The sequence below is a fragment of the Mauremys reevesii genome, linkage group 8, assembly GCF_016161935.1.
Source record: "Mauremys reevesii isolate NIE-2019 linkage group 8, ASM1616193v1, whole genome shotgun sequence".
NCBI classification, from domain to species: Eukaryota; Metazoa; Chordata; order Testudines; family Geoemydidae; genus Mauremys; species Mauremys reevesii.
Window position 1 is genome coordinate 11,234,980 of NC_052630.1, and position 13,346 is coordinate 11,248,325.

General features: G+C 43.8%; 1 long non-coding RNA gene across 1 annotated transcript in view; it reads right to left on the minus strand.

Annotated features, from left to right (window-relative positions):
• Positions 1-13,346, minus strand: part of LOC120369755 — a 64,032-nt gene that overhangs the window by 1,025 nt on the left and 49,661 nt on the right. Inside the window, exon 2 of the long non-coding RNA XR_005583380.1 lies at positions 889-996. This is a non-coding gene — a long non-coding RNA (uncharacterized LOC120369755). The remainder of the gene's footprint in view (positions 1-888; positions 997-13,346) is intronic.

Sequence of the window (13,346 nt, forward strand, 5' to 3'; positions counted from 1 at the left end):
CAACAATAATAATCATAATGAAAATTATCAACAGCATGTGAAAGCTGAACTGATTTTACTGCAAAGCCTTTTGTCATTTAAATTTCCACATAAAAATATTTCCTTTTGATAAAATAAAAATATTTTTCATTGGACTTTTGTATTGCCACTTTACATGATAATGAATGGAAAGCAGCCTCCATGCAATTTAGGTCTAAATATGAAACTGAAAAGACAAATCTCACTTTGGCCTCTGTCACTTTGCGGTTTGCACCCTGGAATTCAAAGGAAACCATTTAAATTTACCAATTACTTTGCCTAGATACAATGGCACTGTGATGTGTTGACGACAGGCATCTATAAGTGGCTGGATATAATTTTTCCCCCAGATAGAAGAAATAGTTTATTTTTCTTTCTTTCTTTGTCACATGGTATAACCTTGTACAAGCTATTTACATAGTTCATTGGCTTCAGATTTCAAACTTGGGTGTCTACGTTCCTTGTATAAAATAATATTATGAGAAATGATGTTTTTCCTACCCAGATACCAGCACCCCCTCCCCCGCCACACATGCCCATCCTTTTCAGTTTTAAGAAGTAAAACTTCCCCGTCACCGCGGTAGTAATGGATATTCCTTTTAAATTACCCACTGCTTGGCCAGAAGAGCAAGTGATACAATGTCTTGTTTATCCAAATCACTGAAGCTCTTTAATAGGTTAAGAAAGCAGCTAATTAGTATTTAATCAATCTTTTCACGTGGTACAGTTTCCTTCCCTCCTATTTGTAATGAAAATAGATGTATGTTTCCAAGAAATATACTGTTGCCATGAAGCAACAATGACCTCTTGATAAGTCAAGAGGCAGCTAATTAGGTCTGAGTGGTCCTGGAGAAGAAGGATCCATGTTACCTGAATTGATGTTGATCATCACCTGCGGCACTCTCTCTGTCACATACTAAACGGGAAGCACTTGTTCAGATGCTTGGAGACTCACAGGAGCGTATCAGATGCATCAGCCTGGCAAAAAGAATTGTCAATCAAGCACAGGCTGGAGCAGCTGCACACATTCAGATTGGGCTGGTGGAAGCACCGTGTGTGTTTTCTGCTAAAGGGGCTTCGGAGAGGAATGAGATAAATATCATGGAAATTCTAGACACCCAGGCTCCAGAGATAAACAGATGTGATTTTTTTTTAACAGTTAAGATAAATTAGTAGGCACGCTTGCACCTGCATGTAGCAGCAATATCTGAATCCCTTGGACTGATGATAAGATGAACTTTACAGAGTCAGTTACACTACTGGTAAAATGCATTGAAAATAAAAGGTGGCAGCTCCTTTAGAATAAACACACGTGAAACGATAAAGTTTCTATTCATGATGTAACGTGTTTATTTGATCTTTTCTGCAGAACATCTTTATACATGTTTCGTTTCTGCAAAACTTCTTTATAAAATAAAATCCCACTCCTCTTCCGCCGTTAAAATAGTCCTGCTAGATGTGTCGACACAGAAAGGTCAGTTACACCAACATTACTTTACAGTTTAGACAAATCCTGCAAAGCAAGGAGGAGCTGAGTTCGGTACATAGATGCTGCAGTACATGTTCTCCTTATAAATTGGGCCCAACAACATTTATGATGTTGCACACCTTACCTAACTCTTAATACTGTACTACCCACAGTAATGCACAACTAATGTGCGTCCATTCACCTGCTTAACACATTTTTGATGGTTAGACATTCTTCCTGTGGCATGTAACATGTTTCAGTGTTCTGGAACTCCCTGACAGAGCCCTATGTTGCCGTGGAACACCTAGGAACAATAGGACTGAGTCGAGTGCACTGTGACAGCATGGATTCTGGATTTCTTTCCCCAACTTTGGGCCTGATCCAAAACCCATTGAAGGTTAGTAGGAGAATTTCCAATTAACTTCAGTGGACTTTGGATCAGGCGCATTATCTTTAATGGAGATCTGTTAGCACAACAACAACAAGGAGTCCGGTGGCACCTTAAAGACTAACAGATTTATTTGGGCATAAGCTTTCGTGGGTGAAAAAACCTCACTTCTTCAGGTGCACGGAGTGAAAATTACAATGTAATTTTAGGCATAAAATCTTCTAAGTCCATTAAATCCAGATGAGACAGAAACAGAAAAGATGCCTGATACTTGTTAACACAATGTTTCTCTGTAGCGTGATCTTTCCACACTGTCTTCAGATATCTTTGGGCAGAGCCGACGTTAACAAGAAATGTTATGAAATAATTTTGTATACATACAATGTGCAGGGAAAGAAGAAACTGCGGGCCTACTCAGACCTCAGTCACATCAGCAGAAATCAATAGTAACTCCCTTGACTTCACTAACTGAGATCAGAAACTTGCCCATGGTTGTATAATTCATTTTTTTATGTGTCAAAGACTCAGACAAAGTAAATCATCATTGAGTAGCTGTTATCTTTTTGTGCATTTGCCATTCCTGGGACATCCTGTTTAGTACATACATAGAAGTTGACATGTTGATAACGTTTGAGGAAACACTGGGCTTGCTTAGGAAGCCAAATGCGAACCGCTTAGGGGAAAGAATGACTGGCACCCTCTTGTTCCCAGTCACCCCCAAAGGCTCTGAAAGATCTAAGAACTCATTTGCAGCTAAAAACAATGGGAAATGATTATAGACCTAGAAGAAAACCCTTCTGGCTTCCTCCCACTCACTTAAATACTTACACACAACATTCACAGGGTAAAATTGTGGATACAGAGAACTGGGGTGTAAAAGTGGCCGAACTGATGTCAATGATAAAACTCCAATTGATTTCAGCAGGACCAGGATTTCATCCCCTGATATTTCACCAACCAGGTCAAAGCACTCAGATGGCATTTCCGAGAAGCAATCAGGAATTAATTCAGGTTCTGAGTTGAACAAATTCTGTTCAATAGAAATGAGTGTGAATGGGAAGACTTTGGCCTTCTTGAATTTGAAGCAGACCCGCCTGAGGAAGGTGCAGCTGTGATACAAGATGGACTTTAATGGCTCAGTTGTGCCATCCTGGGGGCAGATGGAGGAGAAAGTGTCTCACATGGAGACACAATTTTTGTCTGCTTTCTTGACATGCAGGCAGACAGTGAGAGCAGTAGCACCCTTCCTAGGCAAGTCAATTGGAGCTGGGAATCCTCAGCACCTCTGTAAATCAGTCCCCATATTTAAGTCCCTAAATATGGATTTAGCCGTTTAACTTCAGACACTGCAAGCCTGAAAATGTGGGTCTCTGATCAGAGATATACCAACCTCTATATTTCTCAGATGCACCCGAAAAATCACCTGAGCTACCTGGTAACACTATTTAAATGATGTTTCAGCACAATATTTGCCTGATTAAATGGCTAGCAACAAGCCTAACAAAACTGGAAATGGAAATGTCAGATCGGTTGCACAGTGAAAGGAGAAGGAAGCCTTCAGCATAATTTCCCCTGACGTGGTGAAGGTTTCTTCCTCGCATTATAAATCAGAGACGGCCATGCACAAGTCTGCTTTTCGGAGGCATTCAGGAATGATGACATTTCCCCCTGCTTACTTTTGAAAACGCTGAATTACTGCCTTTGAGTCCCTGTCCATTTGTCTCCAAAGTTACCATGAAGGGAAAAGAATAAATCACACTTCTAAGTGGGCCTGGCACTCTGCTCACAAAAAAAAAAAAAAAAAAGAGGAGAGGTAATGCCATAATGTAAAATAGTTAAAAGCTTATTAGAGCCGTTCAGGGCAGTATGATTTCCACTTTGTTTCAGAACACCCCAAGCCCGTCCTTTCATGCTATTGTGAAGGCAGCAATTCAAATCTCCCTTTGTCAGTATGAATGGCCCCTCTTAAAGCTCTTTTATGCTAACATATTCCCTACAGGCATATCCCCTTTAGCTCTATTACTGATTTACCCAAGTATTCAGCCTATACCTTCTGCTTTTCTTTTTCACTTACTAAAGTTCCAAATGACACGAGCTCCAGCCTCTCTTTAGTCCCCTTCCCTCCCCCTTTCTCTAGCTGAAATGTGTAGCCCCCAACCCAGGATGCTGCTGCTGCTGTCATTGCCATACATCTCACCAGGAAAAAAAATAGAAGAGATTTTTCAAATGATTGATTTCCATCTCCTGCCCCGTGCAGGCCTGCATTTGTTAGCACAAGCAACTGAACCAGGGTACATCTCACCTACCCCCTCATCCCCACCAGCCCCAGAAAGAGTCTTGAAGGGGAGAAAAATTAGAGTGGAAAAAACCCAAGTGGGCCTATTACCTCTACTTATCCTAATTAGACTTGCTTTGAAGGGCTATTCAGAGACCCTGAAAGGCTGTACTCTCCCTGAATGGCATTGTGCAATGTTTGCAGAGACATTTGCATCTGTTTGTGGTTCTGAAAATAGCAATGGAAGCTTTCAAGGAAGCAAAAAAGCCCCCAATTTCCAACCCCCTTCACTCCAGTCCCGGCCCCCTCCCTGCAAACTACAATTATGCAGCCGGAGCAGGGTTTAGGTATGTGACACTAGAGTGGGGTTCAAAGATTTGGAGGATTCTACGCTGGTTCAAATTTAAACACTTGCTGTTAACAATGCAATTTTAGGCATAAAATCTTCTAACTCGATTAAATCCAGATGACACAGAAACAGGGAAGAAAAAAAATCAGCCTTTAAGTAAACGGTAGGCAGCCTAACAGGATAGAAAGTGTGAAATCCCTAAAGAGGTAGAGAGAATAGCTGGCAACACAACCCATGCTTTCATACGCATATGACCCTGATCATTTGACTCTGGACCCATTGAGATGATCAGCTGGATGCATGAATGGGCCTGCAGTAGAAATACACCGGTCACGTTTGCTCTTTAAAAACTCTACAAAATACAGCTGCATAAAAGGGATCAATAGCAAATATTTTGGGGCTAAACTTTAGGATGATCAAGGGGGCCCTGGTCACGACTGGGGCCTCTAGGCACTACCAGGATGCTAATAAATCATGATAATCGTATCCGGAGGGTCACTGCCAGCCAATCCACAGTATACACTCAAGACAGGGGATGTGAATGGGACAAAAGGGTTAATCTGAATACGCGCTGAAAAGAGAAGCTAAAGTTGAGAAAGATGCTGTGACTATACAAGTGCTTCTTCAGGAGTCATGAGCAAAGGAGGTTTCCTAACTACACAGGGAGACCAGAGACAATATTTGGGAAGCCCACTCAGGGCGGGGGAGCCCAGACTGCTTCTTTCTTGCATTGCCCTTGGCTATGTTCAGCGGAGCACTTTAGATGGATTAATCACTGTGAGAAACAATGGGATAAAAGTGGTCTTATGCTGGAAAGTGCTTCTCAGTCGGTCTTCAGAAACAGAGGGGTCTCTGCTGCTCTTTCCCGACTCTCCCCCTAGATTTCTACGATCAGATTCCTGCCTCATCAGCCAAAGGTTCTGCTCAGGGTATGAACTCAGCGGCGGCAATACAGGGAAGCGTGAACAGATTTTTCTAACTTCCTGCTGTATTTTGCAAAATCAAGGGGTGGATCCCTCAGGTTGTCTTTCATAAAGTCTCTCAATTTTGCTACACTGACCCTGACAATCTCAGCCCATAATTCCCCAAAATGCTGGCAGGAAAATAAACTAGACCCCTCTGGTGGGTTCTTCACCCACTGTGTTTTTTCTTTCGCCTTTTTAACATTTGTGAATATAAAATAATCTCCAAAATGCTCCCATAAATGCACGGCAGATATTTTTTTAAAGAGGATTGCTTTTAAAGATATTTCTGTGTCTTTGGAGGCATGGTGGATTATCTGAACAGCAGGGCCTGAAGCCAATGGAAGCAAACTGGTATACAATCTCTGGAGTTTTAAGAAAGGAATTATTCCCCTATTGCCAACTCTCACCATTTTATCACAAAGCTCACACTATTTGGGGTTTTTATTCAAGCTCAATTTTCTGGAATCAAAAGATCACATCAGAATCTCAGGTTTCGTTAGTCACTAGCATCAAGGCAAATCCCAAAAGTATCTAGCCTTCTTGCAGATCAAGCACCACCCAGATCAATCTCTAGCTAGGTCCTTCAGATGGTCTGGTTGGATGTTCAATTTATGGCCATCACAGGGTAATTTATGTCCATCACTTATCATACCACCAACAGTTTTGGTAGCCACATGACCGCCTGCCATGTAGCAGCATTCCTTGATATGTAATAATTACAGCATTTCTGCTTTTTTGTTCTGTTTTTTTGTAATCTCATAAGATTGGTTGAAAAATCATGATGGGGGGGGCGACTTATAATTTTTTCAGTGCCAACAGTGTGCTTGGAGCTGTACACACAGGAAAAGATGCTGGTCCTGCTCTGAAAAGCTCACATGCTAAGCAGTAGATCAGGGTGTTTAACCATAGCCCCTGAGTAGGACACGATGTGGAGCCCTACAGTCCCGGGAGGAAAACAGGCAGGGACTGTGTCATCTTCTCTCCTCCCCAGAGCACAAAGCATGCAGGAAGCCATGTGCAGCACTTCACTTTATTGAACCTTCTAATTTATAGATGCTACATAGTCTTCTGTGCCTACAGATGGAGCTCTTTCTATTATGTCTACAGATACACAGACATATCTTTCACAGCACCCTCTGATAACACTGGTCAGAGGAGGACCAGCAGTACCTTTGAGGCCAAATTCAGAGCACCCAGCATTAGAGATACATTTAATAAAGAAGGTCAACAGAGCTTTGCTTCATGTTTATTAGGTGCCAGCTAAGTCACTGTTTCATTTCTTCAAGTGGAGAGTAACCTGCCTTGGACATCTCCCATAGTAAGTGACCTGCTAATTATTCATTGCTTCTATGCCCCTATTAGAAGCCAGAGTGGAAATGATTGTGACATCACATGTTAGTCACGTGACAATGTTCAAGAGTCTTTTCCTGTTAACACTGAACACGGAACTTGACTAGGATTAGAAAGTGTGTTGGACCAGATTTGTCCCTGCACTGAGCTGAGCTCAGAGACCAAACGGGGAGGGGTACAGGTGGCTTTATTGATACTGGTTAGTTGTATTACAGCAATGCCTTCAGGCCCAGCTGGGAATCAGGGTGTCGCTGCAGTAGAGTAGGTGCTGCATCAGCATCTCCAGTTTAGGTTATGAGGAGATCCATGTGAGCAACTGGTCTGAGCAGAGCCGTTGGAGCCAGCAGCTCCTAAATGCTATGTGACATTGACACGGGCGACTCTCTGTGGCCCTTCTGCTCACTTCACCAGTCTCAGGTGCAATCTGGGCTGATGATGCTTCCATACCTACCTCTCAGGGTTGCTGTGAGTGCTAATTGCTTAGGGCCGGGCTTAGTTTTGCTGGCATAGCTATGTTGGTTAGGAGGTTAGGGGGTGATTTTTTTTTTTGTGGACATAGGTCAGCCGCTCTGCTGCTGAGTGTGTCTAATGCTCTGCAAAAGCCAAGGGAGTCTAAGAAATGCAGAACCACTAGGGAATGAGTATCCTCGATTAAGAACCCAAACCTTCCAACTGTGCTTAGCAAGCCTGTAAATATAATGATCATCATGTGCTCCAGCTACAGAAAGAACTTAAGAAAAGAGAGAAGTTTGTGAAAACCGTACGTTTATCTGTGCGCGTGTGTGTGTGTGCACGTGTGCCCGCATTTCCCCTCCCCCTCCCCTAACTTTGGAACTGCTATTTCCATTTCATTTTGTTTCCCTTGAGAACACACCATGTTTGTGTTCCTCTTTCTCTAAAACACAATGGACCTCTCCATTTCCTAGGACTCTGGTCACACAACCTTCAGATCTTTACAGAGTGAAGTTGCTAGGGTCAAAGGTCACCCAAGGGCATCGGTAACAGACAAAGTCTCTTCAGCTGCTAATGTAAGCTGTGGTAGCTGTGTTCTGAAAGCACACCCACTTGAGACTAGCTACAAACCACTCAGACATCTCTAAAGGCTTATAATGTTGACTCTTCTGTCATTGGATCCAACCTGACTATAAGCCCCGAAGGTATGGGGAGCTTAGAGACATTCATTCAGAAAATTAAATCCCACCGCTACCATTTTCTCCATGAAGATAAATATACCACAAACAGAAGATGGGAAAATGCTGCCCTCCTTCCCTCTATTCAGCCACTGAAAATCATTTACGTTATTACAAACAATATCTACATAGATTTATTAGACTTTTGACAAAACCTGCTTTCAGCTATAGTTTTGTCAAAGAAACCAACATCTTGTATGTTCACCCTACCTTTCAAACAGAAGGGGTAGCAAAGGAGATGAGGTCTGTTTATTTTTAAACCCATTGTTCCCTGTGACAGGAGAGCAATGCTATTTTAGCCTCTCAGCAGAGGTTGTGTGAGTTCTTCTGTACAATAAACGTCTTTTTTGGAGGGGATCTATAACACAGCCATAAAACGTTGCTTAGGATTGGTAGCTGATGTGCAAGTTTTCAGCCTAGGAATGATTTCATTTAAATTGGACAGGTAATTTTTAAATAAATGATATATCTGTGTTATAGGTAGAATTGGTAGCATCTTCTATATATATAGTTGCATGACATGTCCCATAAGACCTGTTTCCAGTTGCTTAAAACTTTGCCAGATTTACTCTGTGCACTGAATAAGGCGGAAGTCCTGTGGAAAAAATGGTATGTGATCCTGTAATTAAAGACTGAACCCTAATGCATACACACAAAGGGGCCAAATTAAAGTAGCACACACCACCTTCATTCTGGCATTTCCTAACTTTTGAGTGCTTAACTTTGCAAACTGAATGTTCTTTGAACATAGGTTTTTTTAACGTAACACACACAATATATAGAGATGGATATATACACGTCCTGCAGCTTTAGATGTATTTTTGTGTTCCGACACTTAAATAGAGCTTTCCTCTTCTAAAGTCAATTGCTCATTAGTAATCCAGCTGACCTTTTTTTTTTAAAAAAAATTAACATATAGACCCAGCAAGTGGGAGCAAAGTGGTTTAGAGCACATGCATCATTTTTCATCACAGCTTTTCGCTCACATCAGGCCCAAACACACAAAGTGTGCTGAGCCCCTGCTTGTGCTGCAAGCAGCACCCTCAATTCTGGGAGGGTGACGGGCACCTTTGCAGGAGGCACGTAGTACCTTACAGGATCAGACCCATTGTGTATTAATCAGAACCTCAGTTATTGTCATAACACCTCCATCATGCATACTAGCTCAGGTCCTGCCATCTCTTCGCGGAGAGCAGATGTTCCCCTAACACAGCTGAATTATTGTAGTTCTGCTGCACAGGCCTGGCAGGCCATCAGAAGCCCACAAAGGGGTGTATTCTGCTGTTCCACATTTCCCGCTGTCTGTGCATTAGCTCTCTGGAGGCAGGGCACTGTGCTGATGGTATTCCAGCTCCTCCTTCCCTCTTTGGAGGAGGGTGCTCTGGCCACATACCCTGCTCCAGCTTCTAAGAGTATGTCTACATTGCATTTAGACACCTGCATCTGGCCCATGCCAGCTGATCTGGGCTCGGGCAAAAGGGCGGCTGTTTAGGTGCAGTGTAGACATTTGGGCTCGGGCTGGAGTCCTCCCACCTCGTAGGGTCCTAGAGGCTTAGCCCAAACCCAAGTCATCTGGCATGGACAAGCCGCGGGCTTTTCATTACAATGTAGACATACCCCAGAGGATCTCTGCAAAGGCAAGGGATGGGGGTGGGAATCCTTGTCTCCCACACTAGTAGCCTTTGCAGAGATCTGCAGTGCTGGCTGCTGGGAAGATAATATGAGCCAATGTTCACTATTCTTAATATGCACTTAATCCTGCCTCTTCCCCAGCCAAGTGTGCACCCCATCCATTTTCCTTCAGAACCAGGGGAGTTCACACTTGCTAGTGACTCCTTGGTTGGAATTGTGGAGGGGACATTCGAGGCATAAGTGCCTCTGAAAAAGAGGCAGGCGGGCAGGCCTGGAAGTAAGGGGTCATGTTGGAGCTTCATGTTTTGCATGGATGATTCCTGCCCCAGAGCAGTGCAGAACAGTTGGAGCAAGGGCTGGGATGTGGCCCAGACAAGAGGAAAACTGCCCAAATGGAACATGGTAATATTTTGTGCCCTTGTAACCAAAATGAAATTCTGCCCCCTTTGCTCACCCCTGCTCTAATGTGTAAACCAGGCTGAAATCTTCCTGAATACCTCAAGAGGTATAAGGCTTCATGGGTACTGATTGCCCACAATAGCCTGTACTAGCCAGTTTCAGAATCAGGGAGCTATAACGAGCCTCCTACTCTGTGTGTCTCAGCAGAAACCAGGCACAGCAGAGAATCTGCCTCAATGTATAGCACATGATCCAGCAGCACTAGCGGATAGAAGCTTGACTCAAACCATCATTGCTAGCAGCAAAACAAGCCAGTGCCTTAAGAAATGTGTCCTTATTCCTGAGGAGAATGGCTCAATTTCTAAATGAAATCCTTATAGGGCTAACGAGGCAAGGAACCAAGCTTTCAACCAAGTTCACTTTTTTAATTGTACTGAGCATGTCTGGGGTGGACATTTTAAGTAATTTGTTGTTGGATCAGAACTTCAGCAAATAGTCTCTCGTAATTGTGTTTTGAAATATGGGCCTCATCAGAATGTTAAATCAGTCCATTCATTCCTTTTAAATAATAAACATGGCCCGTTCAGCTTGTGCTACTCCTCAGATACAAACACCTGCAGGGTCTCCTTTGCTTCTGCTTGTTCTTTTTCTTAGTGATTGCTCATTCTCTCTGCTGGGGAGAGCTCGCAAGGAAAGGAGCTGCACCTGGCATTGTGTGGTTCTGAGTTAGTGGAGGTGAGACGTGGGCGGTAAACAACCTCTCCTGCAGATTCATACTATATTTCATTTCATGTATGCCTGGTCAAACATCCCATGCAGACCTTAGAGAAAGGCAAGATGCTCAAAGGGAGAAAGTTGTTGCCTTGGGGAGAGGAAAAGCTGAGCTGGTCAGGCCACTGATCTAAAAGGGAAATAATGGGATTTTCTGGGATTCACATTGATCTTCAAATGAAAAAAAAAAGCCTCTGGTTGCTTTTCCTCGCCGCTTCTCCAAGTCACTGAACAAGAAGCCAAAGCCTCTTTAAAGCCCGTCTTTTCTGAGCTAATTATTATCACAGAGGTTATTAGGATAAAAGTTCAATCACTTTCCCAGTCCCTCTCCGACAGTATGTCCATTTTGGTAATAAAGAGAATTGTAGCTGCCTTTTTGGCTGCAATAGTCTTTTTAAAAGTTTTCAGCTGTTGACTTTTGTTGCTATTTATACAGAAAACAAATATAACAGAGTGAGCGCCTACCCTCTTGGCTCACTTACATCTGTGTCACACCAGAGACTTTAGCGTAGTCACCCTTGATTTACTCCAGCATGAGAAGTGATTCAGGGGCAGCTTATGGAAACATGTGATGAATGTCACCACTGGAGCAAAAACCTCCTGGTTTTTTAATCTTTTCTGAAATCTGCTCATTAAAAAATAAATGTAAGAACAGAGTATCATTTTTTGAATAGCAAGACAGAGACTTATTGGTACCAGCAGTCAGCCTCAGCCTAGCAAAGACTATCCAGTGACTTAGTCAAGGAAGGTCATTCACACCTTCTCCCTAAGGAGCTAGTCGCTTTGATAAGTGACCAACCTCCTACTCTTTCCTGGGGCCACTGAAACAGAGAAGTGTTTGTAGTGATTTCTATATTACAAGGTCCCCAAAGAGATCTCATGACACAGAACTTGCTTGGAAAGATCAGCCCCACTGGCTTTTGTTCTTCGCTAACGGGTTGAGATCTTTCCAGCTCAAGAACCTGTTTCTCCTTAAATAAGTTGTAATATGTTTATTCACTTTTTAATCTGGATCACAACTCAAAAAACCCTCAGACTAACCATGAAGGGAATTTAAACATTTGTAACTCTTCGGTCAGGTGCTGTTGGCAGGAATAAAGGCTGGGTTCCCTCTTAAAATGAACAATCGCACTGGCTTCAGCCCCCACCCCAAATTTCTGGGAATCACTAACTACCTTCCTGAATAGACAATACTTCCCCCCTCACGAGCACGAGTCTGTGTATGAAACAAAGAAAACATTTACTTGGGGGGGAAAGGACACCACATCATCTTGAGAAAACCCAGCAACAATCTATCTATATTAATGATACATAAAAGCTCTCCCACAGTAACATTGGCAGCAGTCCCGGAACTGATTCCCTACCCGTTGGCGTGAACATCCAATAGGCAAATGTCCCTTTACCATGTCATTTCCCCCTTCCCCATCCACTAAGGATTGGTGTCAGTGGATAGCGTAGTCCCAGAGAGACGTGCACTCGGCAGGCCTATTTCCTGGCCCTTGGGAAGTGCTGTCTGGTCCTGTCCTAACGTTTCACCACCTAACTCGAAGGGTGACTTCTACTTTGGCTCTGAAAGTACATGGTTCAAGCCCAGTCCTGCTTACACACACCTGCTTGTGCTGTGATTGACTCTAGCCATTACCAATCGGTCATTTTTTACCAGGTTTAAAAATTCATCATATTTGCTCCCAATCCCCTCGCCACCCACACATGCGCACAAAAAGATTATTCTTAATAGGGTCAAACGTCAATGTCATTTGAATGATTGTAGAACTAACTTCTTTTTTTGAAATCCATCCTAAATGTAAGCTGCCACTGCAAAAACCAATCAGAGCCTACCATGCTAATGACTGGAATCCATGGTGTGATACAAACAGAGGTGCAAGCTACGTACTTGTAATCCTGCAATTAGGAAACTGTCCAGAGTTTTCACTCTTATTGGTTATTTGGGGATTCTCAAAAGGGGCTCTTCATTCTGTAACCAACCTACGGAAGGAAAAAGGATCCATGAACACTAGATCAATTTGGTGATTTCCTTTGAACCATTCTCAGGGCAAGTCTATACCGCAGTGCTACATCAGCACGGCTGCATTGATGCCGCTGCGCCACTGTAACATGTCTGGTGAAGACTCGCTATGCTAATATAATTGCTCCACCTCAGCGAGAAGCAGAAGGTATGTTGGGAGGAGAGCATCTCCCGCCAACATAGCACTGGTGTGGACAGCCCGAAACTTCCGCCACCAGAGGTTAGGGATGTATTACAGGAGTGGGTGGGTGCATGGGCGGCGCATGAACCACCGCCTGGGGAAGGCTAGCCCCCGTCCGTCCCCAACCCCTTGCCTGAGGACCTGCCCCCTTCCCCTGCTGGAGCCCCCCCTCTCCACGGCTGCTAGCCCCTGAGTGCAGGGTGAGTGGGCGGAGCATGCCCCCCCCAGCACAGGGCGGGCAGCCCCAGTGCCTCCAGCCCCGCCCCCCCCCCCGAGTGCTGGGTGGTGCAACCCCTGCACCCGGGGCTCCCCAGCGCTGGGTGGTCCCAGCCAC